At 37.1% G+C, this 15570-nt stretch overlaps 1 protein-coding gene across 2 annotated transcripts in view; it reads left to right on the top strand.

The window, feature by feature from the left end:
* Positions 1-15570, top strand: part of LOC150076558 (uncharacterized) — a 90122-nt gene that overhangs the window by 16286 nt on the left and 58266 nt on the right. For both annotated transcript variants that reach the window (XM_090387455.1, XM_090387454.1), the window contains exon 2: positions 15271-15348. The gene's annotated coding sequence lies outside the window, so the exon portion shown is untranslated. The remainder of the gene's footprint in view (positions 1-15270; positions 15349-15570) is intronic.

Genomic DNA, 15570 nt, shown 5'->3' with positions numbered 1-15570 from the left:
CTTGGTTGTCGTGCCGGAGTATAAACGGAAAAATTTATTTATTTATTTACTTCAGTAGTGTGATCTCCTGTGCTGTGGAAGTCTGGTCTGCTGCACCTCTCACTGCCCTCAAGAAACTATGGAGTCTTGAATTCTGGGTGATAAAATGGGCCTCACCAGATGTACATGACATCCAAATCTGAACTCTGCTCCAACCTTCAATACATGACCACAGTCCACAGAGCCCATGTGCTAAAAATAAAGGCATTCCTTCATCTGTGCTCATTTAAGCATGATTACTTGAACATCTGGAATGCGGTTGGCATTTACCAGGAAGACACATCCACAGTACACTCTCCTTGAGCTCGAAACTGCAGAGGTTGCGGAGTTTCAATAGACACTTCTCAAATGTGACTCTATACACTCTCAACATTGACCTATGGTCTATTGACAAGTCGTATCAAGATGACATCTTGTCCCATCTGCCTGTATGCAAAGGACAGGTCTATGAGTGCCAGTCCTAGAATGCTGATGTCATTTTATGTGCTGGTAAATTTATAGTCTTGTGTGTTCTAATTCCTATTGATGCTCTTTTCTGATGTTTTTTACTTGTTTTTACTTTTTATTTATTATGTTTTTAGCTTTTTTATTGAGTTAAAAACGGTTTTACCAGTGTTATTTGGAAAAAGCGTTACATTACCTAGAAATCATCACGAAACCCGATGTGCATGCGTTGCACTTGTTGCTGCACTGATGCACTACATTATACCGTTATATCAGCATATTGATTAATATGCGAGTGACTGTGCCAAAATCTATAGCCTATAGCAAAAAGTGTCTGCAATTCTGCCCAGACACGATAGGAGGAAATATATGATGAGGGCCCTGTCAATCAATTCGGCCCTGGAAAGATTGTGCAAGGCTCAAGAGGTAGAATATTTTTCAGTCTGGTCTGTACTTGTTAACAGGAGAGACTGCTTCTACAGGGATGAGATACACTTCAATAGAAAGAGTGCAAGAATGTTTGCTGATGCTATCGAGGCAGTGTTAGGTGGGTCGGAAAACTGCTAGATTGGGGGGATACAAGGACTAATAGATTAATAGTAGCCACTGGCAGAGGTGAAAGTGAGTCTTGCACTGCTTCTATTGGAATGAGCAGCAGCCTGGAAAATAAGATGCAGGATATTTCAAAGACTGCTGGGAATCATTGGGGTACAAGTAAACACATGGGTTGTGTTAGGGTAGCTAAGAAAAAGAACAGGTGCATGTATACTTGCGTGTACACCAATGCTAGGAGTTTAGTAAATAAATTTGATAAATTTCAGGTATTCCTCAAAACATCAAAGGCAGATATTGTTGGGATTTCAGAGACGTGGTGTCACACAGATTTAGCATTAGTAGAGGCATTTGATGCAAGAAAGCAAGCTTATGTAGCATCAACCAAAAAAAAAATAAATAAAATAAAATAAATAAATTTAAAAAAATAACCACTTCCACTTCACCCCTCTTTTCGTTCGAAATACCTGTTTAAATAAGTTTACGGCTCAGCTGGACAGGTATTTCGAACGAACAGAGGGATGAAGTGGAAGTGGTTATTTTTTATTTTTTATTTTTTTATTATTTTATTATTTTTTTTGGCTGATGCTGCATAAGCTTTCTTTCTTGCATCAAATGCCTCTACTAATGCTAAAATGCTAATGCTAAAATCTATAAATCTATAGTTTGAAGGAATATCGTGAAAGAAAGAAAGAAAGGGAAGTTGGACAGAAATGTGAATCCAGATGAAATTCAACAAGAGTGTTTCGTTATGCCTGAGAGTTCTCAAACTGCACCCAAAAAAAACTCGAGCTGAAATAATGAAGGAATATCGTGAATGGAAGAAAAGGAAATTAGAAATTCAAACTGTTCCAAATAATAATGAAATTCAACCACAGAGTTCTACTATGTCTGATACTTATCAGGAATCTGAAACTTCAGCAGAACGAATGAAAGAATATTGCGCACAAAAAAAAGTGAAATTAGAAATGGCTAATAATGAGATTCCTGATTACATCCCTATAGTGTCTACACAAGCTGAGAGTGAGTTCGAAAAACTAGTGTACAAAAACACATTGTGATCGTTTATGGTTTCAATTAGATTTGAAACCATTTCCAACAACTTCATATGAATTACTTCAAAATGAATTTCATTTACAAGAAGTGAGTACTTTCATGACGTGCAATACATGTCATACTTCATTAAAAGAGGAATGAATACCAACTGTGGCCAAGTCAAATGGATTTATATATCCAACATATTTGCCTCCGCTGGATGTTGTAACTGAGCGATTGATATCACCATTATTACCCTTTATACTAATTCATCATTTATGTTATGAACATGGACAATATGGGATCATTGGACAAGTAATAAATGTACCAGTTAATGTAAATACGATGGTTCATCAATTGCCTAGAGAATTAGATGATGATTATGCCATTAAGGTACATACAAAATGAAGACTCATACATAAATCATCATATCTACAAGGATGTGTGCAGAAAAAAATAGTGAAAATATGGTTATGGTATTTGATAAATTTACCTTTGTATAAATTCTACGGCATAAAAGTGAGTGACGATTTCTTGGGGACAAATGGTGATAGTGAACAGGAACATTCCGATAAAATTGTGGAACCTGTCAACAATGATGATGACCTATTGTTAATTAGCATTAGCATTAGTAGAGGCATATGATGCAAGAAAGCAAGCTTATGCAACATCAGAATAAAAAAAAAAAAGACAACTCCCCCTCCGTTCGTTTGAAATACCTGTTCAGCTGAGCCTTAAATTTATTTAGGCTATCAACTTCCACAACACGGGATGGAAGTCTGTTCCACCAAGCAACTACCCACTGGCTAAAGGCAAATTTCTGCACATCTATCCTACATCTGTCTTTCCTCAATTTGAATTTATGTCCTCTCGGGTGATTATTCTTAGCAAGAGCGAGAATTCCATCTGCATTGAGCATGCTCAAACCATTCAAGGCTTTATACACCTCTATCAGATCACCTCGCTAGTCTCCAGACACTGTAATTTGCAAAACTTAAGCCTTTCTTCGTAAGAGCAATCCTTTGTTCCATTCACTAATCTTGTTGCCCTTCTCTGTACTCGTTCCAGCAGCTCTACATCCTTCTTGAAATGAGGCTTCCAGACCTGTATAGAATACTCAAGGTGTGGCCTGACCATTGCCTTATACAAGGTAATAAACATCTCCTTATCCCTGCTAGAAAAATTCCTGTATATCATTGACAAGACACATGAGCTACTCTTGCAGCCCATCTGCACTGCTCAGAGAACTTCATATCTGCCTGCACAATTACCCCCAGGTACTTTTCATTCTCTACCACTGTCAGTGTAGTACCCCAGAGTTGATACGTTGCTCTGGTCTGGGTGGTGGTATCCATCTGAGAATAAGTAACATTAGTCTTCTCCTTAGGGGAAGCGTTACTTATTCAAAGTAGTGCAATATCATGGCAACTCGTTGGGAAGGTATTCACAATATGAGATATAACTTAAAACGATGCCGTTTTACTAATATTCTGATTTATTCAGATATAGCTATGTATTTCTGATGCACATGCACTATATTTATACATGGTCCAGACTCTTCCATAGCTTGAGGCTCATGCCCTAAACCCTTTAGATGAATTTTAGATATTGCTGAAAACATCAAAGGCAGATATTGTTGGGATATCGAAGACGTGATATCACACAGATATAAGGAATGCAGAACTGGAATTTTGCAAGTACAATGTGTACATGAAGGATAGGAAGGGAGGAGGGGTTATGCTATTAGATAAGAAACGCATAAAATCCTAGGAAGTGAAGCCAGTCAACATCGCTGGACAGTGCAGGGTCGAGTCAGTTTGGTGTGACATAAGCATTGGGAGATCAAAATTGAGAGTAGGAGTGTGCTATAGGCCTAATGACTCTGATGAGTATAATAAGAAACTGTACAATGAAATAGAGTGAGCCAGTAAATCAGAGAGTCTTATAATAGGGGATTTTAATTTCCCAGGTATTGACTGAAATTTGGGGGCTGGTCACTCACACACTAGCAAGGCTTTTGTGGATTTGTTGGATGATTGTTTTCTACATCAGCATGTTCGGGAGGCAACTAGAGGTAGTAATACTCTTGATTTGATTATCAGTAGTGATTCTTCATGCATTAAGAATCTGCAGATAAATGAACCACTAGATGGCAGTGATCACGGTATCCTGAAATGGGATTTACTCAAAGAGGTAACTACCATCAGGGGAAAAGGGAAGGGTTTTTGCTTTCATAAAGGCGACTACGATGGTCTGAGACAGTATTTAAATTCTACACAGTGGTACCAACAGCAAATTCAAAATGGGAAGCATTCAAACAATTTATCTTGGAAGCTACTAGGCTTTACATACCAACTAAGAAATATTATTCAAGATTTAGGCCTAAGTGGATGTCAGATGAACTAATGAGACATATGGCAGAGAAGAAAAATGCATGGGATACATATAAATTAATGGGTGACATGGAAGCCTATGATAGGTATAAGCTTGTCTGTAACCAATTCACAAAGGAATTAGGCAGGCAAAGGCAGATTATGAGAAATCTTTGGCAAAGGATGCAAAGAAAAACAACAAAGAGTTCTTTACCTATATAAACTCTAGAACGAAAGGGATGAATCAGATTGGTCCACTGGATATTGAAGGTTCAACTGTTGATGATTCTGCTCAGGTGGCTAACAAACTAAATGAGTATTTTGCATCTGTATTCACACATGAGGAGTTATTTGGTGGGTGGAATGCCAGAGGTGAGCTACACTCTAGTAGTGAGCTAGATGATTTTGTAATAACTGAGAGGAAAGTCGAGGAGAAATTGTTGAAGATAAACATAAAGGCACCTGGGGTGGATGGGATCTATCCAGTTATATTAAAAGGAGGCAGCAAAGGAAGTAAGCAAACCCTTAGCCATAATTATGAGAGCTTCCTTGAACTCAGGGGAGGTATCCACGGACTGGTGCCTCTGTAGCCAGGTGGGCAGGAGCTGCAGTGCGTAGCACACGCTTCTTGATTAGACTGAGGTTCGAGCCCGGGACCACCAAATATGGAGGATGCGGAAAGGTCAGGGAATGACCACCGCATATATCTCTGGAGCAGTATGGCCTTAGTTGCTAATGCTTCTAAAAACCAAACAACAACAACCACCACCCGTGGACTGGAGATTTGCAAATGTGACCCCAATTCACAAGGGAGAATCAAAGGGCGACACAAGTAATTATAGACCTGTTAGTTTAACTTCTGTTCCAGGAAAATTAATGGAAGCCATGGTTAAAGAAGCACTGCAGTTTCATCATGACAAGACTTCAGTTATAGCTCGGACACAGCATGGTTTTGTTAAGGGAAAGTCTTGTCATTATCAATATCATTTATAAATACAGAAAACAGCAATGGACACAAAGGAACTGGATGCAGGGAATAACTTTGATATTATATATTTGGATCTTAGAAAGGCTTTTGATACTGTTGCACATGGAGGACTGTTGAACAATTTGGGGCAGTGTGGCATTGGAGACAAATTGCTGCTATGGATAAAGGGTTGGTTGAGTGGGAGAAGACAGATTGGTAATCAATGGACACTGCTCATTGTGGACTAATGTTATTAGTAGAGTTCCTCAGGGTTCAGTGTTGTCCATTGCTGTTTTCTGTATTTATAAATAATATTGATGATGGTATATCAAGCTTAATGTCCAAGTTTGCACGATACAAAGGTTGGCAGAGTTGTTAAGGACACTTGTGACAATATGCTGCTGCAACAGGATCTAGAAAAGTTGAGCAGATGGGCTGAGAGGTGGCAAATGAAGTTTAACATTGACAAATGTAAAGTACTACATATGGGAAGCAGTAACCACAGAATAACGTATCAACTCTGTGGTACTACACTGATAGTGGTAGAGAACGAAAAGCAGCTGGGGATAATTCTGCAGGTAGATATGATGTTTTCTGAGCAGTACAGACAGTGTACAAGAGTAGCTCATGGTGTCTTGTCAATGGCATACAGGAATTTTTCTAGTAGGGTTAAGGAGTTAATTATCCCCTTGTATAAGGTAATGGTCAGGCCCAACCTTGAGTATTGTATACAGGTCTACAGTCCTCATTTTAAGAAGGATGTACAGCTGTTGGAACAAGTACAGAGAAAGGCAACAAGATTATTGAATGGAACAAAGGGTTGCTCTTACGAAGAAAGGCTTAAATTCTGCAAGTTGCAGCATCTGGAGATTAGGCACCTGCGAGGTGGTCTGATTGAGGTTTATAATGCCTTGAATGGTTTGAGCAGGCTCAATGCTGACAGGATACTTCCACTTGCTCAGACTAAGAACCTGAGTGGCCATAGATTCAAATTGAGGAAAGACTGTTGTAGAATAGATATGTGGGAGTTTGCCTTTAGCCAATGGTTAGTTGATTGCTGGAACACTTTTATCTGTTGTTGCAGAAGTTGATAGCTTAAATAAATTTAAGGCTGAACTAGACAAACATTTGGAGTGACCGGATGGGTGAAATGGGAAGGTTTTTTTTTTTTTTTTGGCTGATGCTGTATAAGCTTGCTTCATATGCCTCTGCTAATGTTAAGTACCTCTTTAGTTCATCAGCAACATGTGTTATGTGAGACCTTTCCACACCCATTATGCAGTAATTTGCTCTGAATCTTCTTTTATTCATCATAGGAAAAAAAAACATCTTATCCTCATTCTTTGCTGAATTAAACAATTATTTCTCATGCTCAGAGATTTCCAATAACTTTTTCTGGAGTGCTGTTACAGCTTATATATTCATTTCACCCCCCCCCCCTTTTGTTTTCTGTCAGCTTCACAGAATTCATATATCATCTTAAAGTGTCTTAGTCTTCCTTAAATTGACATTACTTTCCTAACTGCATTAGCAACAATGATGCCCAGCTTTTTTTAAGTGAGGATTGATGACAATTTTTTACATTCCACTTGCACTGAGCAGTGAGAAATAATTGTTTAAGTAGCTGCATACAAAGTTTGTGTATACATACTTTGCATTGGAACACTGGTCAAATCAGTGTAATGCCTAGGAAGGATTCCTAGATTGTCTGCTAATTTTTTAAAAAATGAAATTTTTTGCTTTTTATAGCAGGACTGTATGCAAAAATTTAAAAAAGGCGATTTTTTGACCCATTGGGGCGGGGGAGGGGGGCTGTATTCTATTCTGTTATTACTCTCATAATAATTAAAAGATATTGAGCCATTGCAGCTCTGATATCTATTAATTATTACGAGAGTAAAAATGATAAATATGGATCTACTAATTGATCTAAGTAATCTATAATGAAAAGGAAATTACCCAAATGAAATGCTTTAAACAAGGCAATTTATTTTCATTTTTACTAAAAGTTATTTCTTTAAAGTTGATTAATTGCAACATGTATACAGTGATAATCAATAATAATAAAAAAATACCTTAGTAAGCAACAAATTACATTGGATTTCATTTAAGGATGCACTGATTAATCAGTACATAATCAGCTCCTTGGTCGATTAATCATTTTATTAATCATCCATTTCCTGCTAAATTTAAGGCAGTTAATCACTACCATGAGATTCATCACATAGCTTTTTGATAAACTTAAATAGATTAAGTAAACATTTTCTGAGTTTGGCTGCTGTTAGCATTAGTAGAAGCATATAATGCAAGAAAGCTAGCTAATACAGAATTTATTTATTTTATATTTTATTTATTTATTATTATTTTTTTTTTTTGGCTGGTGCAAGGAAGCCTATAACCCATAGGCTTCCGTGCACTATGTGGCCATTGCTAATACTAATACAGAAAACAAAAATGGAACCAACATAGACCCCTGGGGGACACCACTAATAACATTAGTCCACGAATAGCAGTGTCCATTGATTACCACTCTGTCTTCTTCCACTCAACCATCCCTTTATCCATAGCAGCAATTTGCCCTTAATGCCGTACTGCTCCAACTTGTACAGTAGTTTTCCATTTGTAAAATAATAGGAGTTTACCTCAATATAGTACGTAGAACACTTCTTATTATTTTACAAATATTAGTATCAATATAGAACGTATTGAGTATTACAGCTCTGATTCATACTATCTAAGTAGTTTTCCATGTGCAACAGTATCAAAAGCTTTCCTGAAATCCAAGTATATGATATCAAAATTATTTTTGCATCCAGTTCCTTTGTGACCTCACTGTTAGTATTCAATCAAATTGGTCAGACAAGACTTCCCCTCAACAAACCCATGATCACATACTTAGCATTAGCAAAGACACATGATGCAAGAAAGCAAGCTTATATAGCATCAGCCAAAAAAAAAAGAAGACAACCCCTTATTTCACCCATCCACTCGCTCCAAATGTTTGTCAAGTTCTGCCTTGAATCTATTTAAGCTATCAACTTCTTCAACGACATGGAAGTTTGTTCCACCAATCAACCACCCGCTGGCTAAAGGCAAACTTCTGCACATATATCCTACAACCGTCTTTCCTCAATTTGAATTTATGCACTCTCAGGCGATTATTCTGAGTAAGAGGAAGAATCCCATCCGCATTGAGCATGCTCAAACCATTCAAGGCTTTATACACCTCAGATCACTTCGCAGGTGCCTAGTCTCCAGACACTGTAATTTGCAAAACTTAAGCCTTTCTTCGTAAGAGCAACCCTTTGTTCTACTTTACATTGCAGTGTTGAGTAAAACATGCCCTGTGGGCCAAATGTGGCCCACCTAGTTTTACAATGCTAGTCCTCAGTCTAATTTCAGGTATAAGAAACAAAAAAATATTAGTCAGATAATTACTGTAATTCCTGTAAAAAAAATTAAACAATTTTATGATGTATCACTTATAATGCAACCAATACTTTTAATATGAAAATATAAATCAGACAAAAGTTTAATCTCTTATAAATAATAATTGCACTATTTGGTTTCGCTGGTTTGATTAATGTTACAAAATACAATGAAATGGTAATGTAAATGCTTTCAACATTTTCATAAATCTTATTTTATATATAATAATAGTGATAAAATATAATAATATATATTAACACCTCAATCAGACACTAGCCTAGTGTTATGCCATTGGTTAATTTGTGATGTTATTTAATCATAAATAAAAAATATATAGATATCATTTATAATGCAGTCTGCACACATTTCTTTTCCTCCTAGTGACCCTCATCTCAAAAAAAAATTGTTCATCACTCCTTTACACTGTAATCACAGTCATAACTATCATAGGTGGGGGAGGAAAACAAAAAAAAAAAGAATAGCATCAGCATTAGAGGCATATAATGCAAGCAAGCAAGCTTATACAGTATCACCCAAAAAAAAAACTTTCTCATTTCACCCATCCATTTACTCCAAAAAATGACAGATTGAAGCTTGTTCCAGCAATAAACCACTCACTGACTAAAGGCAAATGGGGGAGGGGGGGGAGCTTACATGGATTTTTCTCCCAGAAACTTTGTTTTTTTACCAGCAAGCTGACTGCAGAATATATCCATTATTGGCAAAATATCCATGCAGTTCTCATTCCCACAAAGAATTGTGCATTGAACGTAGTCAGATTCACTGTCTTTGCCAAGTTGAGAGGCAGCTTTTTCTACTATTTGATAATCCATTACCTAGGTGAACTTAATGAAATCCAGTCTTGTGTTATTCTTTGAGATTTTAGATCTGTGACAGCTAGTTCTTGTCTCACCTACAAGAGAAAAAGTCCTTCCTTGATCCCTTTAATCAAATAACAATCAAATAAAAACCAAAATAACCTTAATAGTCATGAACTGCATGTTTCGAAGTCACAGTTTTTTATGGTCTCAAACAAGTTCGATAGCACAGAACCTAACACGGGGATTTTCCAACAAAATTTTTTTCCGTATCGACTAGCGAGTCAACAGCGGGGATTCACAAAAAGAATGGAAATGTGGAAAAATGATATCCAACATAATAGCAGAGTTTGCCCCACACAAAAGCTCAAAAATACCATGTTATGCGAGGTTTGCCGCAATTCTCTAAATGGTTAGAGTGAAACTGTGTTATATAAGTACCGTGTTATGCAAGGATTGCCACAATTTATCAGTCATGTTAGAACCACTTAAGTATTGGCTTTAAAGTCAATACTTAAGTGGCAAAATTTATTACAAAAGTAAAAATATTTTTTCAGAAGAGAGAGTATCATTTTGAAAGTATATTTTATTTATAAATAAATACTACACATTCAGAAATCGATACAATAGACAAATCAGTACAATACATTAATATGTGAAAAGTAGCAATGCATTGTTACTTTTCACATAATGTTGGAAAATGACATCCAACATAATAGCAGAGTTTGCCCCACACAAAAGCTCAAAAATACCATGTTATGCGAGGTTTGCCGCAATTCTCTAAACGGTTAGAGGGAAACTGTGTTATATAAGCCAAGATCTATTTACTGTCCAACTTCAAACTCACAGAACCAACTTCTCATCTTCCTCGTTTATTCATTCAACAAAACATAGTCAGTTTTGTTTTTAATGTTTAATCCCCCCCACCCAAAGATTTAAAGAAATTAATGAATATTGGTATTAACAGCCACTAAGGGCATATTCATTGGTAGATTTGCATGCTCTATACCTGGAATAACTCATGGCGAATTCTACACCCTCTGCACGAAATGAGCTAACTTCAACCCAAATGAAGAGAACTTCAGAAATTCCTGCATTAATGTGAAAATTCATATTAGTATAATCAGAAACAGTTTTCAGTTGACTAAAATTGAATTTGATTAACTAATTAAGACACTTTTTGCTGATCCAGTGACTTGTTTTAGAGTGTTTCTGGAGCAAAAGACTTAATTGTGAAAAAGCAAGGCCCTGTATATGTATTTTTAATTTGATTTGGTAATTTTTTCAATTTTTCTACAAAACAGAAGTAAAAGGAAATGTAACTTCCACTACCTAATTCCTTGTCACTGATTTTTTTTTTTTTTTTTTTCCCTTTTGTGTGTGTGTGAAATGGTACCAGTCATTGCACAGTTTTGCACCACAGGGTTTTAAAAAAATACCCATAATCATTCAAAAATATGGAGAACGTAGTATCACGGAGGTAATGTTAAATTATTTGTTGCATCTTTTAAAACTTTAATATTTTTGATTCAAGCAAGTACTCCCATGGCTGGATCTATAATATGGGCTACTTATTGTCATTCAAATTTTCCAATAAAGTTTCTTTGGTGCAAACCATGGAATATTGTTCCCACACCTGGGACAGTGCCCCCAAAACCCCTCTCAGGCTTCTAGATTCCATTCAGACGAGGGCAGTTAAGTTAATTAATGACTCATCTCTAACAGTCTCTCCACTATCTGTCTCATAGATATACTGTTTCTGCTGCATGCCTTTTCTACAGATACTTCCATGGGCACTGTTCTTCTGAATTGGCTTCTATAAATTCCCACTCTCGCTTTCAAAACAGTCCAAACTCGTGCCGCCACTAGCCAACATCTATTTACTGTCCAACTTCAAACTCTCAGAACCAACTTCTCATCTTCCTTGTTTATTCATTCAACTGCTGTTTTCTGGAACAACCTTTCTTCGTACATATTTCCTGAAAATTAGTTGACATTCCTAATGTCATCAAAAATATCTTCTTTTGTCTTCTCAACCACCAACCAATGCACAGTACTAAAGGTTCTAATACCTTTAGTACCGTGCATGGTTCTAAGTACTGTAGATTCTAATACCTCTTGTACTTGGGGTTTTCATGAAAAAAAAAAAAAACATATATATATAGGTTGAGATTATCTACACTAAGGCTACATAGACTGCACACTATCCAGCAGAGCACACTGAACCTGGCTTTTGTACTAGCCCTGATTTTGTAAATTATGAGTTATCTATTTTTTCTTGAATGTTTGGTATTCACCCACTCTCCTTTTCTTTTCCCTCTAATAAGAAGATTAAAACTGTCTTGAAAGCAGTGATGAAACTGTGAATCCCCCCCCCCCAACCAGCCAGATTGTTGAACTGCTTTTTTTTTAACAACCAAACCAAATCAGTTGTCACCTGGTAGTATGGTAGGGCCTCTTCATTTAATTATCATCTCTTCCATTTATTACTGTCGTAAATTTATCTCTCTCAATGTGGAAAGCAAGGTGTTGGGAATTTAAAGGCAAATCATATTGGTCTACTAGTATGAATGGTTTAATTGCTGATGATCTTGCTCAGGTTGCTTTATAAACTGAATAGTGTCTACATTCACAAATGAGGAATTTTTTAGGAATGGGGATGTGACAAGTATATCAAATTACAGGAAGCTAAGTGATTTCATGATAAGTAAGAAGAAAGTGAAAGAGAAATTTTTGAAACTCGCTGTAAATAAGGCATCTTCAAATGGGATCTACCCAATTATATTCAGGGAGGCAGCAAAAGAGGTGAGGAAACCTTTCCTTTGATTTAGTGGAGATGAGATGTATCCCCAATTGACAAAGAAGGGATAAAGGGTGTGTAAGTAATTATAGGCCTCTTAGCTTGTCTTTTGTTCCAGGGAAAATAATGGAGTCACTGATTAAAGAAGTAATGCAAGACCATCTAGATAGGAATGCAACTATACTGCAATCACAGCATGGATTTGTAAGGGGATGATTTTGCCTGACCAATCTGATTGGATACTATGACAGTAACAAAGGAATTGGATGCAAAAATAATTTTGAAATCATATACTTAATTTCAGGAAAGCTTTTGACACTAATGAACATAAAAGACTGTTATACAAATTAGAGCAGTGTGGTGTTAAGGGAAAGTTGCTGCTAGGGATAAAGTGATGGTTGAGCAGGAGAAAACAGAGTGGTTATCAGTGGGCAGTGTTCTTGGACTATTGTTATTATCAGAGTTTCTCAGGGTTCAATGCTGAGGTAATTGTTGTTTTCTCTGTTGATTGGTGATATGATGAAGGCATATTAGGCTTAAAGTTTGCAGGTGATACAAAGGTTGGCTGAGTAGTTAATCACAGTAAACATGGTATACTACCGCAACAAGAGCTAGACAAATTAGGTAGATGAGCTGAGAATTGGCAGCTGAAATTTAACTTTTACAAATGCAATGCAAGGTACTTCATATGGGAAGTAGTAATCCTAGATTAATGTACCACTTGTGTGGCCACACTCCATGCAGTGGAAAATGAAAACAACCTTGGGGAAAGGGGGGGCGATCAGATATGAAGTTCTCTGGACAGTGGTGACAGACTGCTAGGACAGCTCATGGGGTTTTGTCAATGATATGCAGGGGTTTGAGATTTTTAGACTTTGAATGGATTGTGTAAGCTCGGTGCTGATTGCATCCTTCCTCTTGCTCAGAATACAGACATGGGGACATATATTCAAATCAAGGAATTTCCAGGATTATCAGTCTACTATATTGCATCTATTCTTCCAGGAATGGCAATTAGTGATCCAAGGCTAAACCACAAAATGTATCCCCAGAACAATGTAAATAGCGCCATTAAACTTCTTGAGAATTTCCATCCAGGCCACTAAAATTCTAAAGAATTCACCAGATCCAAACAGTTTTACAGTGTATTAGGGATCAATTACCGTGGGTTGTGCACTACTCAAGTTGATGTTGAGCATTGTGTGATATGATGTTTCGTTGTTGTTGTTGTGCTGCAGCTCTTCACTAAAATTTAATGCCGTAGTAGCTTTCTGTGTATTGTTCTTGTGCTTGGCCTCACTTAACTCCAAGATCAATGTACCACTCATCTGAACACCCACCAGTCTCTTTCCATCAATATTCTTTGTCTTACCTGTCTTATTTTCTCTGGCTGTAGTATCACCATAATGTTTCCATTTGGTGATTATCAGCCACCTTTGACCAGTGTATGTACAGTTTGATTACTAATATGTACAGGTTGCTATGGTTGCTCCTGTTGTAAGTTGTTAGTGTTGGTGCATAGCACCTCAACTCATTTACTACATTTCATTGATTGCTTACTTCTAGAACAAATTCAGTTGTTTATACTTGGATGGCAAGTATAAATTTTTTTTTTTTCAAATCCCATTATATACACTGAATTGCTTAGTATTAGCAACAACACATTATGTAGGAATAGACTGGTGTGTGATGATGGTGGAGGCTCCAAGTTAGGAACAGCCGATATATGATTGTAATTTGCATGTCGCAATCAGTTTTTGCAACAACAGCCAACATGGTTAAGTGCTCATGTTCTGTGGAATTACAAATCTACCATGAGTGGCTCAACAGCAGTCAAACAACCAGCCTAAGGTAACACATGGTACAGCCACATGTGGTCGACACCCATAATCAGTGTCATGTCTCATAAAACAGCGGTGACACAGCACAGTTGGCTCAGCTAACCACCCAGTTTAATATAGGAATAGCAAAAACAATATCCACACACCTATGTGTCAGACATTAGTTCATATAGGCTATGGCAGTCAACAGCTGTCACTGGTACCAATGCCCATTGTGAGACAAGAAAGTGCACCTTTTGTGGGCATGTCAGCACCAATGCTGGGCCATTGACATGTGGAATCTGTCACTTGGTCTGATAAATCCCATTTCTAACGCTATGCTGATAAGCTTATCTGCATTTGGAGAAACAAACGAGGGCATGACACCTGGATGCATATTGATGTTTGGCAGGCTGAAGGGCAGTGGTGTTATGGTTGGGTACTGGTTTAGTGGCATGCCCTCTGTCCCTTTATCATTGTTAATTGATAGCTTAATGGGAAAGCCTACCTTTTTGTTGTTGCAAACCAAGTAGACCCCTGCACGATGATGGGCTAAGCAACTCCAGCATTTATCATCAAAACAATGTGCCATGCCCCAAGGCTCTGCAGATTGCCAACTTGTTTCAAGAACTTGGCAATAAATTCTCTATCTTCCTATCGCTGCTTAACTATCTCAATCTCAACTGAATTGAGCCTGACGCTTTGGTACCTACCGGAAAGGATATTTGATGCTACAGCTATCCATTTGACATTGTGTAGACATTAATGGACACAACATGCAATGCATGGGTAGCATTACCACAGGACAGACACCCAGCAACAACGTGCGGTCCTTGCCAAGACATATACAGGCTATATTATGAGCAAAAGGCATGAGGTATTAGGTAAATGTTGATAATGCAACGGCAACTCAGTGTATGTGCATATATATTTTTTATTTAAATTTATTTTTAAGTCAGATGTAGAAAATGATGTTATGGTGTTTTAAACACAGGTGTTTGCAGTCTGGATCTCAGTCATAGCTGGTGCCAAATGTATTATGAGGTTAACCGCAAAAATCTTCATTGTTAAGGTAAGTTGTGTGCACACTGTCATTAATCTCAGCATTTTCAGAAAGAGAACCAAATATAAAATGTATTTTCCTTGTTATTGTTATCTCGACATTTCATTAAATATTTAATTTAATATTTCATCATTAGATTCATAAATATTAACATTTAGGTATTTTCCACAATCTTTTCTTTCAGTTAATTTCTAGCATTTCCCAAGCTTTTGGAACACTAGTTTCACAGGG

Source organism: Mastigoproctus giganteus, chromosome 13 (genome assembly GCF_048544385.1).
Source record: "Mastigoproctus giganteus isolate SK-2022 chromosome 13, ASM4854438v1, whole genome shotgun sequence".
In the NCBI taxonomy this organism is placed as follows: Eukaryota; Metazoa; Arthropoda; class Arachnida; order Uropygi; family Thelyphonidae; genus Mastigoproctus; species Mastigoproctus giganteus.
Note: the sequence above shows the minus strand (reverse complement) of the source record. Positions and strands in the feature narration are given on the sequence as shown.